Source organism: Macaca nemestrina, chromosome 16 (assembly GCF_043159975.1).
Source record: "Macaca nemestrina isolate mMacNem1 chromosome 16, mMacNem.hap1, whole genome shotgun sequence".
Lineage (NCBI taxonomy): Eukaryota > Metazoa > Chordata > Mammalia > Primates > Cercopithecidae > Macaca > Macaca nemestrina.
Genome location: NC_092140.1, coordinates 81163824 through 81188146, shown reverse-complemented (window position 1 = coordinate 81188146; position 24323 = coordinate 81163824). Strand labels below are relative to the sequence as shown.

Sequence of the window (24323 nt, the reverse complement as noted above, 5' to 3'; positions counted from 1 at the left end):
TTACAGCCAAAAGACCTCTAATCAAAACAGAGAATAAAAGAAGTAGCAGAGCTGTGATAGGCAAAGGGTAGAGAAGGCTAGATTTCTGATTCTTGGCAAACTCACCTTCAGAGACACCACTCACACTTCTTTCACAGGTGGACTTTAGGATCTCCCTTCCTTGATATTTGTTGAAGACCAAATGACTAAGTCCATCCCTGCATTGTGCCCTTTTACAGAATTTCCTTCAGCTGTTCACTTCCAGGATTGCCTTTTTCTGCACTGTCACCATGAGTCCTGAGTGAATCAAGGATGTAGGTTGAATGAGGCATCACTGTGACTGTCAGCCCTAAAACTAAAATATCAGAAATGGCTTCATGGGCAGGAATGAAATGAAAACATGGCAGCATGTGCAGGAATGACACAGCCAAGCTAAAACCCCCAGTATCAACTATCCCTGTAAGCCAAGTTCTCTATGAGACCTGTGCCACCTCATCTAACACTGGTGGTCTGAGGTGTCACTGGAGTGAAAAAGAGCATTTCAGGTTCTATCTCTTCCTCTCTAGGACACAAACAGGGTGTGTGTGTATGTACACTTGTGTGCATGTGTGTGCAGGAATGATCATAGGCAGGATCATGATACAGGTAATGTCTACTCCTCTGTGTCCTTTTCCCATTGTATGTCTTACCCGGCTCCCCCCAAGACTGGCTCCTTGTGTCTTCATTCTTGTATCAGTTAGGTTAGCTTGGGTCATGCTGCGGTAATGAACCAACCCAACTGTCATTTGCTTAGACAAATCAAAGGTGTTTTGTGCTTGTGCTGCATGTCCTTTGAGGATAGCTGAGGGTCTCTCTCCACATCATTGTCATCCTCACCCCAGGACTCTGGCTGTCAGAAGTGACCTTATCTGGCACATTCCCTGTTGCTACAGCAGAGGGAAAAAATACTGTAGGGCAGCTCTGTGTGATAGAAATGTAATGTGAGCCACAAATGTGAGCCACATATATAAGTTCAAGTTTTCTAGTAGCCACATTAAAAAGGTAAAATTAATTTTAATAAAGTATTTAATTTAACCTAATATTATGATTTTAACATATAATCAATCTAAAAATTTGAATTTGTCTCTACATGCACACACACACACACACAAACGCAAACCACATATGTGCACACACATTTTTTAGCACTAAGTTTCTGTGATCCAGTATGAGTATTTTGTGCTTACAGTGCATCTTGATTTGCATCAGCCACATTGCAAATGCACAGTGGCCACATGTGGACTGCCATATTGGATAGTGCATCTCTAAGGTTTCACTTCAACAATTACGTGTTCAATCTAGCAATGGCCAACACATATGTCTTCTGCTTACAACTCATTGGATAAAATTGATCACATGGCTCCACCCAACCCCAGCAAGGGCAATTCTTCCTTGTGCCTTAACATGGAGAGGCGGGAACAGTTGGTGTACAGCAGTCATGACCCCTAAACCCTACTCAGCTGATACTGCCCTTCACTGGGACATCCCATTTCATGCCAGAGAGGGTGGTCCCTCCTCTGGTATGAAAACCTCCTGGACTAGCAGTCAGTGTTGGCTTGACTTCATTCTTGCTTGGCCATGAGAAGTGGAAGACAAATACGCCAAATCTTGTAGTCAGTGACCCAGAAGATGCTAGTGCCACATTCTTTTTTAAAAAGTAAGAAATCCCTGGAATTGTGAGGTAAATACTAACAAATGGAGGTAACTGGGTGGCCCAAAGGCTGGAGGTTCAGGCTGCAAGGGGAGGAATACCTTCTGCTTGGAATACCAAGCAGAAGGATTTTCCATTAATCATTTACATTTGCTGACACCTTTAGCTTCCTTTTTGGCTGCCTTATTGCTGAGTCTTTTGAGCTCTTCTCCCCCACTGCTTGTGACATCATCACTGGGAAGCAAGTAGCACAATGACTGCCCACCACTCTCTATAGACCATAAGGTGATGCACAGGTACTATTTTTTTTTTTTTTTTTTTTGTAGTAGTAGAAGCTCTTAGAGGTCTTGATCATGACTTATTCTTCTTTGAATACCTGTGAACCAGATAGGTACTACCTGGTACATGGTAGATAGCTCAGTAGCCATCTAAAGGAATGAATTCACATTAACTTTCACAAAACTATTCCTAAGTTGTTTATATTTTTAGTGATGCTGCGACTGAGAGTCAGAATTGGCCCATGCGTCCGCTGTTATTGAAGAAAATGAGGATAGTCACTAATGTGCCTCTTGATGAGAGTCCTCCAAGTAGCTAGTCGGACTTGTACATTGTAAAATGTGCATAATATGTGAATGTGCATTGTTTTAGAATGTAGATTTTATTATTATTCAAGTATGGTGAAGCCAACAGATCAGGAGATGAACTAACTGATGAGGAGACAGTTTGTTGCTCACAGTTCCCAAGAGGAGGGGGCATGTCATACCACACCAGGCCGCCTTGGGAGGCACCAAGGTCCGACAGGAGGCAGAGAAGTGGGAAGAAAGCATGACCATGAGCTTTCATTGTGGTTTCTGTGGGGAGGAACAGGCGAGGCAGGGTAAGCAGGCTTAGGATTGGCTAGTTTGAATAATTTCATAGCAGGCTCTGTGGTATAAGGTAGTATCTGGTACCTGGCCCTGGGGTCATTAGGGCAGAGAGATAGTGGCTCGGAGTGTGAAAGTCCTGTTAAAGCCCAATAGAGGAGGTGGTGAAGATGTGGGCTTTGCATTGGTTAGTTTGCATATGAAAGGTACACTTGCAGCTGTTCTTCGTAATCTCTAGAAATTGCTATCTCTATGGCTGTCTCTCCAGGGTCAGCGAGGCCCCACATGTCAAAGCATCAGAAAGACAGTAAATTAAAAGGCATGATTAATCCATATATAAATGACTCCACTGAGTTGAAAGGTGCCATTTCAGTCTCTTAGGGCCTAGAAAACTGGGGCTTATGTGCCCTTTACTGGTAAGTGTTCAAAGTGGTTTTTGTCACTTGTCATTGGGGTATTAAATAGTGAGAATGCAAGTCTAGAAGTCAGAGGCCTGAGCTGCATTTGTGGTCCTAAGCAGATTCCCTGGTGTCCCCACATGGACCCCATGAGAAGAAGTTTCTGAATCTTTGGATTAAAAAAACAACACAGCCATAATAACTGTGTACTTTGTGAAAGCTTAGTATGCCTAAAACGGATATTGCACTGTAGAAATTTCAGCTCAATAAATTGAACTTAAAAATAAGTAACAGAGCTGTCCCAAACTTTCCAAGGATTAAATAAAGGTTAATTTGTTCTCTTCCCTTTTCCCTGGAGCAGACTCACACTTGGGTGAGAGACCAAAGCTGGGGGGAGCCGAGTGGGACCAGGGATGCAGGGATGACTGACTGCCAAAGCTTCCTAGTACAGCTCAGACCGTCAATGCTCCATGTTTTAAGTGCCATGCGACAGGTCTCTAGCACATTGGAGAGCAGCTGGAGGGCCAGCAAGAGACGCTTGATGTTCTCGATGCATGCTGGTGTCTTGTGTCTATGAATTCACTGAACTCCAGGAGTCCCTCCAGAGTGTATTACATACTTTAGCAACAGGCACTTGGAAAGTCAAGTGGGACCCAGGGTTACTTAAAAAATGTTGATGCACCATTTGGTTGCCCCCTGAGCTTCCCTACAACTCTTAAACTTATGGTTCATTCAACAAAATGGAGCAGAGTTCAACAAAGAGTAAAAAATCAAGTATCTGTCTCAAAAGGTCTGCATATCTCAATACATCCTATAGACCTGGGGATCTGTGGGCATTGTGTAGCAGGGAGACCTCTTAAAATGATGGCATCTAGAGCCAAGAACAATGGCCATTTTATTGCTTCCTGAATCACAGAGCACCAGGGCTCAATGCACGTGTGCCATGGGTAGCAGCATGGTGCTCTACAGAGAGGTCTGCCAAGGGATTGTCATCTGAATGTTGGCAGCAGAATGGCCACCAAATTTCTCTGGACTGGAAAAAATATATCCAAAATCCACGTTTACACTTGAAAATGTTTTTTATGGTTTAGAGAAAAAAATTTATATGCATACTCAGGTTTGCCAATCTAATAAAAAAAAAAAGATACTCACTGATGAAGGAAAAGTGAACTAATGATAATATTACCAAAAAGTAATGATAGCTGATACTTACATGATACTTTCTATGTGCCAGGCATTGGTTCAAGCTCTTTATTTAGCAACTTGTTTAATCCTTACAACAATCCAATGAGGTAGGTAGTAGTGCTATTTCCTCTTTACTGATGGAAGCAACGGAGACTGAGCAATTTGCCCATAGAGCGTGCAGCTAGTAAATAATGGAGCTGAGATTTGAACCTAATCAGTCTAGCTCCAGAATGCATGTTTATAACCCCAAACCATGTTAAAGGAGGGAGCACAGTTGGAAGGGCAGCATTATCTCTGCCCCAGTTTGCTTTTCAGTCTGCATTGGTGTCTATTGAGTATCTCTGCAGGGAGTCGTGGCATTTATCAGGTCCCGAAAGTCATACCCTTCAGAACTGTGAGATGACCTTAAAGTCAAAAAGGCTTTAGTGGGGCTTTAGGATCTTCATATTGCAGTTCTCCAGAAATGGTGGTCCTCAGGAAACACCCAGAGTCTTAGGGTATCCATAATTCCTTAAAGGTGATGGTTGGCAAAGGCTCCTTGCAATCTCAAATCTCCCACTTTCCTTACTTAACAACTTGTTTAATCCTTACAACAATCCAATGAGGTAGGCAGTAGTACTATTTCCTCTTTACTGATGGAAGCAACGGAGACTAAGCAATTTGCCCATAGAGCGTGCAGCTAGTAAATAATGGAGCTGGGATTAAGCTTGTTTGCGGAATCAGTTAGGATAGGCTGGAGTATGTTGCAGTAACACAAACTGCCAAATCTTAGCGGCTTAAAACAACAAAGGTTTATTTGTCATGCATGTTACATGCCCACAGCTTGTGAGTGTGTAGACAGACAGTGACATATTACATGCCTATTGCAAGTTGCCAAGGGGTCTCAACTTATAGCAATCATTCAAAGGCCCAGGATGACAGAGCAGCCTTCAAGCTATCATCTTGAAGTGGGCAGCTGCCATGCCAGAGGAAAAGTGCTCTGGAAATTCTTGCATCTGCAATTAAAGGTACACCCTAAAGTAGCACAAAATCCATAGGTCCAAACTGGTGACCCAGTTTGCCCACTCAACCACAGGAGAACAGAAAGTATAATTCTAACATGTGCCCAAAGAGAGCAAAAGCAAGCAATCGCTGGTAAACCATAAGCATCAATCTTTACCTTGCTCAGTCTGAACAACTGTGAGAAAGAGGATTTCAGACAGCACCCAAGGCCGATGCGATGGCTTTCATGCCTATAATCCCAGCACTTTGGGAGGCTGAGGCAGATGGATCAGGAGTTTGAGACCAGCCTGGCCAACATGGTGAAACCCTGTCTCTACTAAAAATACAAAAATTATCCGGGCATAGTGGCAGGCACCTGTAATCCCAGCTACTTGAGAGGCTAAGGCAGGAGAACCGCTTGAACCTGGGAGGTGGACGTTGCAGTGAGCAGAGATTGCGCCAGTGCACTCCAGCCTGGATAACAGAGAGTCTATCTCAAAAACAAAAACAAAAACAAAAAAAGAAAAGAAAAGCAAGAAAGCACTCTACTAATCTGAATCTGCTGAGATCCTGGTAGCATAGTGAATAGGGATCAGTGTCAAGCTTTACTGAGTCTGACTTAAATGCATTAGATTAGAAAATCCTCAATTTAGCTGGTTGTTTTCCTGATTTCAGTGACTCCTCCGTCCATTTCTCTCTGCTTCCCTCCTTCCCTTATCCCCCATCCACTTGTCAGGTCCCGGGATTGTAATGCTGTTATGTTGGCATGAGGCAATTTTTATTTGTAGTAATTTAAAGGGTTGAATGAAGCCATGATTGCAAAGGGTGAAGAACAAGAATATATTTGTAAACATTTTATGTACCATCTCCTGACTCTGCTTTTACAGAAGGGAGCTCTGTGGGACTCCTTTCCTCCCTGTTATGCAATAGAATCACTTGGTTTTGTCTGTACTACTTTTGGTGTGTACAAGATGCAGTTCTTCACCAAACAGGGACTTCCCATGAAATTAGATTCTGGATGATCTAGGGAAGAGGAGGCAAGAGACCTGTCAATACTTCTTGGTCTGACTGATTGTGGGGAAAAGGCTGAATTGAAAACATGGTTGATCGTGGTCTGCTCTCTACAAGGAAAAAGAGGAAAGGGAGTTGATTCTGGAGTCACACAGACCTGGGTTCAAATTCTGAAGGCACCACTTATTAGCCCGTGATCTTGGGTAGATCCATTTCTTCACCCTTTGTAAACTCACTGTCAACAAGTGCTCAAGAGGTTGGTCTCTTTAAACAGACATCAAATAAGGAAAGCAGTAGTCTTTGATTCTGACGTGCCAGAGACTGTACAAAGGTTTCGATAGCAATGAACTCATTTCAGTGGCAATGAGCTCTGCTTAGGTTCAATCATGGAGTCCACGTGCATACATAGATTTGCCATCTCAGTCTTCAGAGAACCATAATTAACATATTTCTACATGTGGTTCATATCTAGGGGGGCCAATAAATACATGGAGATCACCAAGGAAAAGGATGTCAAAATAGTCCATGATGGAGACAGACATTGTCATCTTATGTGTAGTAAGCAGCCTGATTTTTAAAATGACAACATCCAAAGGCATCAAAAGCAGGAAGGGAAGGGAGTCCGACCCAGGTGGTTACATTTATTTCTTCATTATTGAAGAGAAACACGCCTCAGTGCTGGGTGAGTACACTCCATTGCGTTTTCCAGAAAATGGATGTAAGCCATATTTCTTGTTTTCGATTTCATTCGAGTGAAAGCATGATAATGATATGTGGTTGAAATAGAGGCCCATGAGTTCTAAGAAAATCAACACCAAGAATAAGATTGCTACCAAAGCAAAGGCCTCTTAAATTCTGTTGACTGCCGTCTCCCTAAATCTAATCCTCAGGGACCTGGCAGCCTCCTGCTTATTCCCATTTGTGGCTGCAGTGACTTATTATTAGGGTAACACCTCCCTGGAGGGTGTTTACTCTCAACAGAGACTGGATTCTAGTCTATCAGGCTTTTTTATTAACCACCATAGGAATGCTGACCATAATGCTTAGAGAAAGGTTTCTCAAAAATCACTTAATGAATTAAGAAGATTTCTGGAGATGTGGTTTAAGAGCCTGAATTTTTACAAGGTCTAAAACACTGATGTTTGAAAACCAGTGACTTACTGTCCATGTATGAAATGATTCCTAAAATCCATTATCAGCAAAGAGGAGCATCACGTCTCTTTTTTTTTTTTTTTTTTTTTGAGACAGAGTCTCGCTTTGTCACCCAGGCTGCAGTGCAGTGGTGCTCACTACAACCTCCGCCTCCTGGGTTCAAGTTCAAGCAATTCTCCTGCCTCAGTCTCCCGAGTAGCTGGAACTGCAGGTGCACACCACTATGCGGGTTAATTTTAGTACTTTTGGTAGAGATGCGGTTTCACCATGTTGGCCAGTCTGGTTTCAAACTCCTGACCTCAGGTGATCTGCCTGCCTCAGTCTCCCAAAGTGCTGGGATCACAGGTGTGAGCCACTGCGCCTGGCCTGAGCATTACATCTTGGAAGGCTTACAAAAACCGGAGATGGATGGTTCTGGAGCTGGACCACGGACAGAGAGCATCCTAAAATCCAAAGAGTTACCCATTTCTGAGATTTTATACTCACATCCCCAATAAGCATCCTAAACAAGTCATTTGCCTGGGATTTTCTCACTTTTATATTACCTTAGTTCTTTGCCTTTCTAGTGATTTTTCATGGATTTCTCCTTACATTTTTATAAGTCTCTGTCTTTCCCCTCTAACTACAGATGACTCCTGGCTGTCTTGGCACTTCTCTGCATTTCCTCTATTGCCCAGCGCATAAGTTGTAGTGTAAGGATATCTATGAATGTGTTGATATGGGTGCAGCTCAAGGGTCAGTTCAGCCGGGAACTTAAAGATATCTTGAAGGAGATGTGCCTGCCTGAGTCTCCTGTTTCATCCCTCTTGTGCTTGGAACTGTGATGCCACATGCAGGTGCCCAGAAAACACATGCTCATTGATTGCTGACCTTTGACTCCCTATCTCATTTTGATGAATGTCCTTATATCCTTAGGGAAAGCTGCTCCTACTGGCAGTTACCAGACATGACTCCAGAATGGCTGCATCTCAGATGGTTTCTGCAATAGATAATGCCCACTGCCTAACTGCCTCCCAGATGTCCAATGGAAGTCTCCAACTCAACATGCCCTGAACAAAACTCCTCATCCTCCCCCTCCATTCTGATCTGCCCACCACCTTCTCCATCTTGGGAAGTGACACTTCCAGGCTTCCAGGTGCTTAGGTTCAAAAGTTTGGAGCAGCCTATTATGCCATTCTTCCTCTTGCACCCCATATCCAATCTGCAGCAAATTCTGCTCAATCCATCTTAAATATAGATTCAGAATCTGACTGCATGTCAACCCCTGGGCTGATACCACCTTGGTCTTGGCCACCATTATTCCACTCCTGCAGTTCTGAAATGGCCTTGTAAGTGGTCTCCTTGACTTCACCCTTGCCTCACTCTAGTCTATTCTCGATACAGCAGCCCAGGGAATCCTTTGAATCAAGTTAGATCATGTCACTCTGTTGCTAAGCATGCTAGAATCCTTCTCCACCCCTCTATCCCTCAATTTCTCCCAGAATAAAAGCTGAAATCCATAATCAGACCCTTCCGTATCTCTGTGACCTCATCCACTATTCCTCTTGGTTAGTCCGCCCCAGAGACATTTGCCTCCTGACTATTCAATGGTCATAGCAGGCACTCCCTTCCCAGGATGTCTGTTCTCTGCATTTTTCTTAAAGAGTCCAGTGAATAACTCCCTTGATTCCTTCTCATCTTTGCTCAAATGCCATCTTTATAGCAATTGCATCCTTCACCACTAAATTTAAAACTTCACCATTTCACCAGTGCTTGTAATCTTCTTACCTAGTCCTCATTTTCCCTCAGTTTTTTTTTTACCACATTTTAGCATATTGTGTACATTTCTTGTTTATTCTGCTTATTGGTCTTGTTTTTTCACAACCAGAATGAAAGTGGGATTGGGATTTTTTTTGTCTGTTTTGTTTACTATTTCTCTAGTGCCTAAACTATTAAGTCAATGTTGGGAAGGAAGGCAGGGAAGAAAGAAAGAAGGAGGGAAGGGACTCCATTTTTAGGAAGTCCTAAATATTGGAATAGAGGTTGTTAAACTGAAATTAACATTAATTCATGCTGAGTAGAGGAAAGAGAACCAAATTTTTGAGAACTGGTACAGGAAGCATTTCTCACACACTGATTGTTTCTGATTGAAATCTATATGAGTGGTCTGCAGCACCTGCACAGATTGATTAAATGGCTTCCTGCCTAATCAGCTCTCCATCAGTTATTATCTATGTTCTCATTTGTCAGCCATATTGAATGGGGGGATGGCTTCCTCCAGCTCTGTTCAGGCTCTCAGAGCTATGGGGTATGTGACATGAAGTTCTGGGGTGAGGCAGAAGGAAATTCTAACCTAAATACAGGTTGAGAGAGTCTTTTTATTGTAGACTAACTGTCCTTACTGAAGGCGTCCCCTAGAAAGCAGGCCTTCCTGGGAGTACTGGCTTGTGTGAGCCTGATGTGGAAGCTTTCATTCCATTCTTCCTGATCCCGTGGCCTGGAGATGGATCCAAGAAAGATGCAGATAGGTCAGAAGCTATTTCTGCTTGTCAGCAATATCTTCTCATTAGCATTGCCAGCAGGGCTGGGTGTTAATGGGGGAGAACCTGGGTCAGTGCTGGTTCCATGATTCGCTGTAAACACAGTTCTTGGAACACTCCCCAAGGGTGGGTTAGAGGGGAGCTCACTCTGTTGATATCTTTCAGTCACTCAGTAACTCACTTTCTTGGATGGGGTCCAAGTAGACCCACGTTGGACTGTGGATGTCCTCTGACTGTTATTAAAAGGGCTGAATTATTGAAAGGCTTCCATGTGGTTCTAAGAGGCAAGAACTACGTATTAGGTTGGTTCTTGTGACAGTGATGTGGTGATTTTAAAATGTGGTCACAAGTTCCTTGGCACATCTCTTATCAAGAGATGGGGGCTGCATTCTGCCCTTGCACCTGGTATGCTCTGTGACCAATGAATGGACCGTAGAGGAAAGCACAGTAATGTTACATGACTTCCAAGGGTGGAATGTATGTTCCATCTTCTTTATCGGAAAATTCACTCTAGGAGCCCTGAGCCACCATGTGAAGAGCCTGACTTTCCTGAGACTGCTTTGCTGCAGAGGCCACATGGAAACACTCCAAGTGACAATTCCAGGTGAATACACATATCCCTAAGCCTTCCCAACCCAGGTACCAGACGGTGAGTAAGCAAGCCTCCTTGGAAGTGGATTCTCCAGCCTCACCTGTCTCTCTCTACCTTCTGCCCACCTTTGAGTCACCCCAGCTGAAGCCCCAGATATCTTGGAGCAGAAAATCTTCCCAGCTGTGGCCTTTCTGAATACCTGATCTACAGAATCTTTGCATATAATGAAATAGATGTTATAGGCCACTTAGTGTTGGGATAGTTTTGCAGTAACAGATTATTAGAACAGTGATGTGTTTGGAAAATACTAGCTTTGGAGTCAGTTAGACATCAATTCAAATACCAACTCCCACTTGGCTATCTCTGTGATCTTGGAGAGTGTCTGATACAGCTTTAAAAAGGGGATAATATAACCTGTATTTCAGGTTGATATGAGGGCTAAATGCGGTAATATGTCCAAAGCCTATTATGTAAGAGTTTTAAAAAAATCTTAACTTTCCTTTTCTTCTCTTTCCTTCCACTTAAGGAAGAATAAAACAATAGCCTAGTTATGTCCACGTTGGAAATGCAAGTATATCTGATGCATTTCGTGACTCCCATGTGGGTCAGCCTGCATTAGAGCTGTTGGTTTACTTCTCGCTCCACCCTGCCTGTTTGCCCTGACCTGTGAGCTCCATTCAGCACAGCTCTGCTCTTTATAAACTTAGAGCTTAGCCCAGGGCCAGTTCGAAGTAGTCGCATGATCAATGTTGTTAAAGAAATGTGTGAAGAAATGCCTACGAGTAGAAAGCTGGGCCTGCATGGATGACTTCACAGTGGGATAAGGGAGTATGAGAAATTGTATCTACAAGAATTAAATCTGATGTTTTAAAAGTCAGCTATCAAAGGGACCCAGACTTTGGCAGTTACTGCCTGGGGTCAAATCCTGGTTCTGTTCCTTATTGGCTATGTGACCTTAGGTGAGTTACATAACCTCTCCATGTCTATCTTTTTCCATCCACAAAAGGGGAGAAAAATAATGGTACTTACCTAAGAAGTGTATTGTGATGAGTAAACGCTATACAAAAAGCACTCATAACCGTGCCTGGCTCATGGTAATGCTATGTAACACTGCTCCTCCTTGTTCATGGACCAGGAGCATCTACAACACCCACGAACTAGTGAGAAATGCAGGAATCTCAGGCTCCAACCCAGAGTGACCAAAACAGAATCAGCATTTTAATAAGATCCTCAGATGATTCATATGCCTATTAAGACTAGAGAAAGCCTGCTTTTCTAGTAAGCCTTAACTAGTATGATGATGTGGAAGAGCATTGTCATACATTTGGAAAACATGTTCCTAAAAAATTGGTGCAGTCCCAACATGCAGGGTTTTTAAAATGTCATGGACTTAGGAGTTAGGCCAACTGAAGGACAATGCCGGGGGCCACGCCACTGTACACTTGTCCAGCAACATCCTCTTCTCTTCCCTTTGCATTATATACTCCATCCTTTAGCACTTCCTCTCTTGTGACTTGCAGGCAAACACCCACATGTTACCACATGGCTCCTGGTTTATTCCTGGGCCTGAATGCTCTCTGCAGTTAAGTGTTGTTCATCACCCAGTGCTTAGTCCAGGTAAAGGGAAATGGTATTATCTGCAGTATTCTGGAAAGTTGCTTTGCATTTGTCAGAGGCATTGTCCTTTGTTTTTGTTTTTGTTTTGGAGATGGAGTCTCGCTTCGTCATCCAGGCTGGAGTGCAGTGGCACGATCTTGGCTCACTGCAGCCTCCGCCTCCCAGGTTCAAATGATTCTCCTGCCTCAGCCTCCCATGTAGCTGGAATTATAGGTGTCCACCACCATGCCCATCTTTTTTTTTTTTTTTTGTATTTTTAGTAGAGACGGGGTTTCACCATGTTGGCCAGGCTGGTCTCGAACTCCTGACCTCAAGTGACCCACCAGCCTCAACCTCCCAAAGTGCTGGGATTACAGGCATAAGCCACTGTGCCCCAGCCCATTCTCCTTTGTTAACACCTGTAAAATCCACCTGCAATTTTATCCCAAACTAGGAACCCATTTAAAAAAGGCATTCCTTTGTGTAAAGCCTTAGACAGATTCGCCAGTTAACACTTCTACTACTCTTAAGCAGAAATAACCATTGTGGTCTATTCGTGGACTGGTTTTCTTAGTAATACATACTTTTGTTAACTACATGCATCACTGTGGTGACAGTTAATCAGACGGTTTTTGGAATTAAGATAATCATTACTTGTAAAATTACAGCAAGCTGACTTCTCATTAAAATTTCATTAATGTCTTCTCTGAGTGTTTTAAATTTGATACTTTAGAAAGCATATCACTCTATTAAGCTTCCTTTCATGTTGTCCCTTGTTTTAATAGCTTCAGAATGTTTTAATATCTTTTTGCAATTAATGCGAGAAAAAGCAATGTAGAATGGTTGAACTAAAGTAAACATTCTGATGCAGTGTTTTGCATACCCTGTCCCATTCCCACACCTTGCTAACTCTCTAGAAACCAGTACTTCAAGCAAGAGAGCTTTAGAGCAAGTTCTGGGAAAACATCAGGAAATCAATGGATCCTGCATTAGGGGTCCTTGGGTTCCTGTGCTGTCATTCTGCTGAGAAGGACCACCCAGAACTGGGACTGTACGGCATCTCTTTCCTTTCCTGCAAGAATTGCCTGAACGGCAATTTCCTCAGTGGCTTGTAGTGGGTGGTGACTGGGTCTTCCCCAGGTGCCGTAGGCAGACTAAGGCTACAGAGCTCTCTGGACCTTGTGACCGGGGGGTCAGGGAGGCAGTGCCTGGGTGGTAGTAGAGTCGGGCTCCACATCATCTATTCTGCGGAAGCGCTCCAATCTCTCCCACCCCCAGGTACTCGGCCTCCTCTGCCCCACACAGACATAGCCTCCTAAGACATTGCAGACTCCAGATGTAAAATGGTTTGGAACAAAAGGGAGGAAGAAGTGACAGCCTCACCAAGGCACCTGTGTTCATGCTGCCTCCTTCCCCTGCTGTGGTTTAGTAATTCAGTTGTGGGCAAAGAAAGCTGGATGGCTTTATGTCCCCGAAGGGAGTCATTCAAATTTGCAAAGCCTCTATCCCAACCCGTGGGAGTCTAAAGGTTTTCTGGACCAAATGATCTCCCTCAATTCAGATGTTATTGTTTTAATATAATGAAAAATGCAGTGACATCAGCGGCTTACAATAGCCCCCATCATTCATCCTTTCAAGCTATGCAAGAATATTTAGTAATCAGGGAGCACAAGGCAGGCTGCTCTTTATCCAGGTTATTAGAGAATCGGCAATGTTTGCTTTCTTATTACAATTTTCCAATTAGTGGGAGAGCAATGGCAATAGGCCAGCTTGGGATCTCCAGGGAGATGCCTGAAATTTTACACGCAACTTAAAGAGATAGGAGTTATCAGGGCTGCGACTTGTGCTAATCTCCCCTTTTCACCAAGGGATTAGGTGGAGAGATGCGGATTTGTGGTTTTTAATCAGAGGAGCTGCTGGAACTTTCATCACGGCCTTTGAATTGTACCCGTGGCTCCTTCCATCCTCTGATGGAACAGGTCACCGGATCCTTCTCATAGGATTTGAGATTATCAGGGCTTTCTGGAATTGGCAGTTTTGTGGTTGGCTGTTTCCCGCTTTGAGCCCAGTGAAACTTTCCTCCACTCCTGCACCTCTGTGTCCCCTTGGCCCCCCCACTCTGCCTGTGCTCATCACCTTCCCTGGAAAGCTCTCTTTACCTCCCTCTTCAGCTACCACACTTGGCCAGCTCTTCCACTTCAAGGACATCATCCTACACTAACCTCCTTCCTCTCAGGACTCTAGAGCATGAGCAGTCTATAAATAGGAACTTGCTTCTTAAAAAAAATTGTATGTTAAGATTTGATCAGAAGAGCAATTCATTTTAGAAAATATTAATACAAAATAGAATATATACTACTAGGTAATCATTTTTAGCCCTTTAGTGACAGTTTTCATAGATACATATTAAGTTACTTTCCTCACTTGGCAGTGTGCCATGAGCTTTTTCTCACATTAACAATTTTTCTACAGCATAATTTTAAATGGCAGAATAATATTTTATTATATGGATATCTTGTTATTCTTTTTAAAACTATTCTTTATTATTGGCCGTTTAGGGGGTTTTTAATCTCTCATATAAACTGTGCAATCTTTTTACATATCTGTTATTATTTCCTTAAGTAACATTCTGGAAATGGAATTGCTGAGTTAAAAAGCATTTGTGTAGTGTCAGGATGGTCAAGTGGTCTAAAAACCATTTGTGTTATAGGGAAGAAAAAGTACTATCTTTTCCTTACTCATTGCAAGGTTCAGGGCCAAAAGAGAAAAGCTTCCCCTCCACCCTCTGAAGGTTCACTGAAAATAAACTTACAATAGGCAGACTAACAAGAGAAAAAGGCATATGAAATGTATATATGTGCATGGCCCAGAGGAATCACAGGAGAGTGATTGCCCAGTAGGGTCCTGATGCTTATGTAACCTTCTTCAGAGGGAAATGGGAGTTGGGGGTGTAGGAATAAATAATTTTAGGAGGGAAAAATGGATTCGAGAGGCAGACTTTTGCTTGTGAATGATTCTCTTTGGAAATTGAAGGGACCCAAGAACAATCGTTTGGGACAAAGTGCAAAGTTCATCTGAGTTCTAGGTGTGGTGTTTCGTTTGTAGTCGCTTTCTCTGTGGTTTGAGTTTTAATCTCCTCCGGTTAGTAAAACTTAAGGGAAAGAATTAAAGGAAGTCTAATGGTATTAAACTAGGGGGTCTGGTTTCTAGGTAGATAAGGGCACTTCAGAGAACAGCTCCATCCTGTGCTTGGGGAGAGACAGAGGATTGAGAGACAGGAGGCAGGGGTGGGAGAGTCTGAGAGACCTTGAAGCTGCTTCTCTACTTTAGCTGTCAAGTCACCATATATTGGGGGATCATTTTCTGAGCCCTAACACATCCCTATAAGAAAAGGCAGATTAACAAGAGAAAAGCATAACATGTTTATTTAACCAAAGTTTTATGTGATGCAGGAAGTCTTCAGAAATGAAAACCCAAAGACCCAGGATAAGCTGTGTATTTTTATTTTAAGTCTGATGAAAGAAGTGGAGAGTTGTGGAGATATATGATTGGACAAAAAGGGGTATGATCTAATGGTATTAAACTAGGGGGAAGTCAGCAAGGCCTGCTTGTTCAGGGTCTTCTTGACTTTCAGGTGTAGAGCAGGACAACAGTTATATGAGGGTCTTAGCACCTACTTTCAGAGGAGGAAAATCAGACAATTCCTCTGGGGCCATGTTTCAGGGGAGAAAGGTGAAAGAAAGTCAGAGAGTGGACTTCTTTTTCTACAGTTCCCTCCATTTCCTTAGTATAAAATACTTAGTATGCCAAGGTGCCATATTTTGGGATATTATATTCAGAGCTCTGACAATATTCTGAGAGGTTTTGACCAATACTACCATTTTAACCTCCTTAAATATTGCTCCAACCTCCTTAGGTCTGGCAAGCAATTATATTCTTATGGCTCCTCCCTAGCTTCACCTGGGTAAACCTGTGAGTTCCTGAAGGGCGAGACCCACATGCCGTCTTTTCATCCCTACACTGCATATCAAGGACTAAGTCTCCTGTCCATGTGCAGCTAATCAAGGTTCGGACAAGAAGTGAATGAGAAACTCACTGTCAAAGTTATGCAAAGTACAGGATCAGGTTTATTCTTATTTACAATTTCGATACCTTTTCATCATGGATTTTTTAGGGATCAATTTTGACTTTTTAAAAAATATTGTGTCTTCATCCAGTCAGGCTCTGATAACAAAATATCTTAGACTGGTGACTTACAGACAATAAAGGTGTATTTCTTAGAGTTCTGGAGGCTGAGAAGTTCAAGAGCAAGGTGCTTGTGGATTCGGTATCTGGTGGGGGCCTGCTTCCTCACAGGTTACTGTTTTATCACTGTATCCTCACAGAGCAGAGTGGGGAAAGGAACTCTTTTGGTCTCTTTTACAAGGACACTAATCCCATTCATGAATGCTCTTCCTCCTAACCACCGCTCCATTTCCTCTGATCCTTGGGGGTCAGGATTTCAGCACACACATTTGGGAAGGGGGAATATAAATATTCATTCATTGCTATTTAAATATTATTTGATTTTTATTTATTGCATTAAAATATTATTTATTTCAATTTATCTTGATGACAAGTCTTTGACATCCCCTTAAATTTTGTGCCTGAAGCAAGTGACTCACTTTTCTTATAGTATTTCTGGCCCTATGCCAGCTTGCAAGGCCTTCTCTAGTTCACTGCCACCTGCAATCCATTATTTTGCCTGTTTTGTACTGCATGAGCTGAGCAGTTGGCCACTGAGGCCACTGAGCAGTTGGCCATGTGTCTCTGGTCCTCTTCTGGAGGCCACTGAGCAGTTGGCCATGTGTCTCTGGTCCTCTTTCAGTAAATGTGTCCCAACCCTCATAGATGCATGTCATGAAAATGATGACTGAGGTTGAGCTCAACTTTTGCCCCACATGTCACTTCCCTACTGAGTGTCTGATGCCTCTGGGAGGGGAATGACTGATTTAGGGCAAATAATTGGGATAACACTTCTTGGTTTAGGGCTTTGTGTGAACAGGGTTAAATTTGAACTGGAGATTCAGTAGCATCCCAGCAACCCTCTCTTCTTCCTCCTCCTCCTCCTTTCATTTTTTTAATTTAATTTAATTTAATTTTTGAGATGGAGTCTCGCTGTGTCACCCAGCCTGGAGTGCAGTGGCACGGCCTCCCAGGTTCATGCCATTCTGCTGCCTCTGCCTCCCGAGTAACTGGAACTATAGGCGCCCGCCACCATGCCTGGCTAATTTTTGTATTTTTAGTAGAGACGGGGTTTCACCGTGTTAGCCAGGATGGTCTCGATATCCTGAGCTCGTGATCCCCCCACCTCGGCCTTCCAAAGTGCTGGGATTACAGGCGTGAGCCACCACACCTGGCTCTTCCTCCTCCTTCTTTCTAAATCCCACAGGCAACCTCCCTCATGGTCTCAATAACTTTGAATCTTTCATTTCATTATTATTTCATTTAACAATAATCACCACTGTTACTGAACACTTAACATATGCTCAAAAGAACATAGCCAGGAAGGTATGAAATCTTCATTTAAGCTCAAGACACCTGGCCATGGCAAATTGATTACAAACCCTGACCCTCAGTTCAGCCTACTGCATTCAAACTGCATTCAAAATCTAATTTGACCATTTTCAAACTAGGTGACTTGGGGAAATTGCTTAAGCCTCCCTAAGCCTCACTTCCTGTATTACTCCGATGTCATACTGCTGTAAAGAACTGTCTGAAACTGGGTAGTTTATACAGGAAAGAGGTTTAATTGACCTAGTTCTGCATGGCTGGGGAGTCCTTGGGAAACTTACAATCATGGAAGAAGGCAAAAAGAAAGCAAGGCACCTTCTTCACAAGGCGGCAGGAAGGAGTAAGTGCCAATCAAAGGGGGAAGAGCCCCTTATGAAACCACCAGATCTTGTGGAAACTCATTATCACAAGAACAGCATGGGGGAAACCACTCCCATGATTCAATTATCTCCATCTGGTCTTTCCTTTAACACGAGGAGATTATAAGGATCATGGGGATTACAATTCAAGATGAGATTTGGGTGGGGACACAAAGCCTAACCCTCTCTCTCTCCCTTCCCCTTCCCTCCCCTCCCTTCCCCTGCCCTCCCTTCCCCTCCCCTCCCCTCCCCTCCCCTCCCCTCCCTCCCTCCCTCCCTCCCTCCCTCCCTCCCTCCCTCTCTCTCTCTCTCTCTCTCTCTCTCTCTCTCTCTCTCTCTCTCTTTCTTTCTTTCTTTCTTTCTTTCTTTCTTTCTTTCTTTCTTTCTTTCTCTTTCTTTCTAGACAGGGTCTGTATTAGACAGGGTTTTCTAAAGGGACATAACTAATGGGATATCTACATATATATATCTATGTATCTATATTTGAGTTTATTAAGTATTAACTCACATTATCACAAGGTCCCATAGTAGGCTGTCTACAGGCTGAGGAGCAAGAAGAGCCAGCCTGAGTTCGAAAACTGAAGAACTTGGAGTCTGATGTTCAAGGGCAGGAAGCATCCAGCACAGGAGAAAGATGTAGGCTGGGAGGCTAGGCCTACATCTCTCTTTTTTCATTTTTCTGCCTGCTTATATTCTAGCCATGCTGGCAGCTGATTAGATTGTGCCCACCCAGATAAAGGGTGGGTCTGCCTTTCCAGCCCACTGACTCAAATGTTAATCTCCTTTGGCAACACCCTCACAAACCCACCCAGGTAATACTTTGTATCCTTCAATCCAATCAAGTTGACACTCTGTATTAACCATCACAAGTCCACCCCTTGTCAACTTGAACCCATACACATCTTCTGAGGTCATACATAATCTTCAAATAAAGACAATAATAAGGTCATAATTACACCTAACATAATAAAACTATCCTTTGTACAACCAGAAACACACCAATCCCCAAACCAAATCCTATTGCATAATGTTAACAATACTTAAATGCTGATGTGAAGTCAATAAATGTATGTCACTTGATAAAGGAGAAAGGAAATAGAATGAAGATACTTTCTTAGTACAAATGTCTACATATGCAAACATGTTTTTAACAAAAGAAGGAGGAAATACTCATATGACAATTACAGTTCTCGTTTCTGCAGCTGGTTGCGTGGTCGTAGCTGCTATTGATGACTACCTTCTTCTACTACCCATTCTGTATTCCCTTTGCCTTCAGCAAGCACCTCAGCAGGTCATAGTTTTTTCCCAGGTGGAGTGACCCAAACCTTCATTCCTGAAGGGTCTGGGTCATTTGTAGTCCTGCCTGGATTGGGCTGTTGTAGTTTCCCATTGACTGTAATCACAGGGCGTGGTAATACTAAGAGATGCCCTAATGGATCTCCTGTATTCCAAGCGTACTGTTCCTTACCTCTGCTGTGGAGTGGTAGACTGATTTCATCTTGATAGTCTGGGTCAATCACCCCAGTCAACACTGTAACTCCCTTCTTAGCCTGTTGACTTAAAGGTAGGAGGAGCCCAAAGTGTCCATGTGGCAATCTTAACTTCCAGTTTAATGGAATTGTTGTTGTGTGTGTCTCCTGGTGGCAGTGTTCCTGCCTCTGGAACTAAGAGCTCTAGGCCAGTAGAATGAAATGTTGTGGGAACAGGAAGCAAAAATTTTGCTAGTGGATCTCTAGGGGTGATGGTGAGTGGTGCCATCTTTACTTCCACTCCTTGATTCCTAGAACCATGAATCCTGGCTATGGGAGAAACCGTACCATATATTGGACACTGATTCAGAGCATACACAGCCTTCTGGAGGACTTTGCCCCAGCCCTGCCAAGTATTGTCACCTAGTTGGCATTGTAATTGTGACTTCAATAGGCCATTCCACTGTTCTAACAATCCAGCTGCTTCAGGATGATGGGGAACATGGTAAGACCAGTGAATTCCATAAGCAAGAGCCCACTGCTACACTTCTTTAACTGTGAAGTAAAAGTGCCTTGGTCAGAGGCAATGCTGTGTGGAATACCATGACAATGGATAAAGCATTCCGTGAGTCCACGGATGGTAGTCTTGGCAGAAGCATTATATGCAGCATAGGCAAACACATAACCAGAGTAAGCATCTATTCCAGTGAGGACCAACTCTGCCATGTCCATGATGGAAGAGGTCTAATATAATTAACCTACCACCAGGTAGCTTGCTGATCACCCCAAGGAATGGTGCCATATCAAGGGCTCAGTGTTAGTCTCTGCTCCTGGCAAACTGGGCACTCAACAGTGGCTCTAGCCAGGTCAGCCTTGATAAGTGGAAGTCCATGTTGCTAAGCCCATGCATAACTTCCATCCCTGCCACGATGGCCACTTTGTTCACAGGCCCATTGGGCAATGACAGGGGTGGCTGGGGAAACAGGCTGAGTGGTATCCACAGAATGGGTCATCCTATCCACTTGGTTATTAAAATCCTCCTCTGCTGAGGTCACCTGTTGGTGAGCACTCACATGGGATGCAAATATCTTTATAGTTTTTGACCACTCAGAGAGGTCCATCCACATACCTCTTCCCCAAATTCCTTTGTCACCGATTTTCCAATCATGTTTCTTCCAACTCCCTGACCATCCAGCCAAACTATTGGCTACAGCTCATGAATCAGTATATAATCGCTCATCTAGCCATTTCTCATTCCATGCAAAGTGCACAACTAGGTGCACTGCTCAAAGTTCTGCCCACTGGGAAGATTTCACATCACCGCTGTCCTTTAGAAATGTCCTAGAAAGGGACTATAGTGCTGCAGCTGTCCACTTTTGGGTGGTGCCTGCATAATGTGCAGAAACATCTGTGAACTAGGCCCTAGTCTTCTCTTCCTCTGTCAACTTATCATAGGGAACTCCCCCCTTGAGGCCATAGGTGCAGGCTGGGGGAGAGAAGGCAGGGTGGCAGGAGTGAAGACCATGGACATTTGAGCCACTTCCTCATGTAACTCACTTGTGCCTTCAGGACTTGCTCAAGCCCGATCACACATATACTACTTCCATTTGATGATGGAATACTGCTGTGCACAACCCACTTTATGGCTAGGTGGGTCAGAAAGCGCCCAGTTCATGACGGGCAGTTCAGGTCGCATGGGGACTTGATGATCCATAGTCAAACATTCAGTTTCCACCAAAGCCCAGTAACAGGACAAGAGCTATCTCTCAAAAGGAGAGTAGTTATCTGCAGAAGATGGCAGGGCCTTGCTCCAAAATCCTAGAGGCTTCTGCATGATTCACCTATGAGGGCCTGCCAAAGCCTCCAAACAGCATCCCTATCTGCCACTGACACTCAAGCACCATTGGATCTGCTGGGTCATATGCCCTAAGTGGCAAAGCAGCTTGCACAGCAGCCTGGACTTCTAGAGCCTTCTCCTGTTCTGGAACCCACTTAAAACTGGTAGCCTTTCAGATCACTTGATAAATGGGGCAGAGTAGGTGACCCTTCAGAGAATCAGACTCAACCCCAGAACAGAAAGGGCCTTAAAAATCATTTCGTTCTTTATTATACAGTGTGTGATCTGAGGCCCAACAGCATGAATATTACCTGGGAGCTTGTCAGAAATGCAGAATCTGAGATTCTACCCAGCCCTATAGAATCAGAATCTGCATTTTAACAAGATTCCAGTCGGTCGCAGTGGCTCATGCCTATAATTTCAGCACTTTGGGAGGCCGAGCAGGAGGATCACTTGAGGCCAGGAGTTCAAGACCAGCCTGGGCAACATAGAGAGGTTCTCTCTCTCTCTCTCTCTCTCTCTCTCTCTCTCTCTCTCTATATATATATATATATATATATATAAATATATATAAATATATATATAAATATATATAAATATATATATATAAATATATATAAATATATATATATATAAATATATATATAAATATATATATATATAAAAAATTAGCTGGGCCTAGTGTTGCACACCTGTAGCCCTACCTAGATGGGAGGCTAAGGTAAGAGGTTCGCTTGAGACTAGCAGTTCAAGCCACAGTGAGTTATGATTGCAACACTGTACTCCAGCCTGGATGACAGCGGGAGATCCTATCTCTAAAAATAAATCAATAAAATAAAACAGAAACAAGCTCTCCAGGTGGTTTGGGGCACCCTTACAGCATGAGAAGCACTGATCTGTCCTGATTCTCTCCTTGTCTCCCCTCCCAAGTTCAACACCTCCCTCGCCTCTCTTGTTGCACTGCTCCTTCCCTTGGTGCCACCATCTTGCCTCTCTCATTGCACTGCCCCTTCCCTTGGTGCCACCATCTTGCCTCTCTCGTTGTGCTGCCCCTTCCCTTGGTGCCACCATCTCGCCTCTTTCGTTGTGTTGCCCTTCCCTTGGTGCCACCATCTCACCTCTCTCGTTGCGCTGCTCCTTCCCTTGGTGCCACCATCTCGCCTCTCTTTACGCGCTGCCCCTTCCCTTCGGTGACACCAGCTAGCACTCTTTTTCCTCTCACTCTCCCTCTGACACCCCCATGGGACAGAGGAATGGGCAATTCAATGCCACCCTTTTGAAAAGTTACTCACCTTCCAATCCAGGCTCTCAAGACACTCCTGCCTCGCCTCACATTCTGGATGTCCCCAGTCCATTGGGCTTGGCTCTGACTTGGACAGGGACAGTGAGAACTTTTGTGGAACTGTATTTGCCAACTTCCACATGAGTAGGGGCTTGTTTCTGGTGAGCCCCAGAGGAAGCTGTTATTGACATAAGTGATGGGAGGTCTGGGGCTAGGCATAGAGAGGAAGCTCGGTGAACCAAACTGCTGGGAGAGCTGAGTGACAACAGAACAGGGTCTTTGACCAATGTCACATCAGCCAATCCCCAAATCTGTCAACAGGGACCCAGTGGATACTATCAGAAAGACCAAGAGGTGACTCATGTAGAATGATTATTTCAGAGTTTGCAAAACTCAAGTTGCTGTTGGCTCTATTTCTCTGTACATAAGTTAAAGTTCAACTTCATTGAAAGTAGTGAATGTTTTTTGAGCTCCTACTGTATGCTGGGCTGTGTGCAGGGTTGAAGAAGTGGTGGTCCCTGCCTTCTTGTTCACAAATGGAGAGGGAGACATTTGCCAATAACTGAAACTGAAGAGAGCCTGAACTGGAGCTGTGGAGTAGACACAGAGGTGGTAGGAGTGATGGATCCAGCATGAGGGAGGGTGGCAGATGCCCTGGCTGTTAACCCAAAAGCCATGGGTCTTGCTTCTTTCTCATTAACATCATTCTAATTTTGTCCAGGTATTGGGTTATCATGGGCTTCAAGGGAGTTGGAGCTTATGTAATTTTGGCAAGCTTAACAGGTCAATGTAGAAGGGGAGGATTTTAACTTTTTTCAAAACATATCACTACTGGACGTAATTATATTCTTTTGTCATCTCTTTATGTCTTTTTAAAATCTGTCTCCTCCCATTGGAACAGAAGACCCTTGACAGCAGGAATTCTGCCTGCTTTGTTCAGGGCTGTTCCCGTAACACTTGGGGAACAACTTCTGGCATGTGGTCTGACATTCACATGAAATATGCAGACCAACCCAGTCAGGCAACTCATTTCAATTCAGCAAATAGTTACTGATTTTCTTTTGTGTGCCAGACCCTGTGTTGGGCCATGGGGACCTGGTGAACAGATACAGATATGAGAAAACAAACGTAAAACTAGCAAAAATGCAAAGGTAAACAGAAAGTAAAGTAAAGTAAACAGAAAGTAAAATTTCTGGCCTTTCTGCTATAGAGTGAAGAAAAATGACTAAAATCAAGTAAAACCAACCCATATGATTTGACTGACAATAAAATGTTTACCATCACATGGTGCAGCTCTTTTTTTCAGGAACATAATGTCACTCATTCATGAGTGACACATGCTGTGGATATGTGTTACCTCTTCCTAGTGGATCACAATTGCCTGTAGTCTGTTTGTTTTGTAATAATTGTAGCCAAGTCAATCCCCAATTAAGTTATGGTAGGTTCAAACAAACAAACAAAAAAACAAAACACAAGCTTCTATAAGAGTGATGAGTGTTACAGGGTGACAGGATTCGGGGAGCTCAAACCAGAAGGATTTAACCCAGTGCACACTTTAGACTTCAAGGTGTCAGGAAAGGTCTCCTTGAGGCATGAAGGAGGAGTAGAAGTTATCCAGAAAAACGGAGGTGGAATTGGCAGGAGGAAGAGCATTGCAAGCAGAGGAGACAACATGCAGACACTGAAGAAATAGGACACAGAGTAAATTCCAGGGCATGAATTTACCCTGGGCATGAATGAATTCCAGGGCATGAATGACCATCTCGGTCAGAGTTGCAGGAGAACAGAGAGTAAGGGAAGGTGGGTGAAATGAGAATAATGTAGAAAGTAGAGTCAGAGTGGGTCACATGGGTAGAG

General features: G+C 43.6%; 1 long non-coding RNA gene across 2 annotated transcripts in view; it reads left to right on the top strand.

Annotated features, from left to right (window-relative positions):
- LOC105490662 (uncharacterized) overlaps nt 1–24323 on the top strand; it is a 69328-nt gene that overhangs the window by 13431 nt on the left and 31574 nt on the right. For both annotated transcript variants that reach the window (XR_011614814.1, XR_011614815.1), the window contains exons 2-3: nt 6580–6789; nt 10293–10382. This is a non-coding gene — a long non-coding RNA (uncharacterized lncRNA). The remainder of the gene's footprint in view (nt 1–6579; nt 6790–10292; nt 10383–24323) is intronic.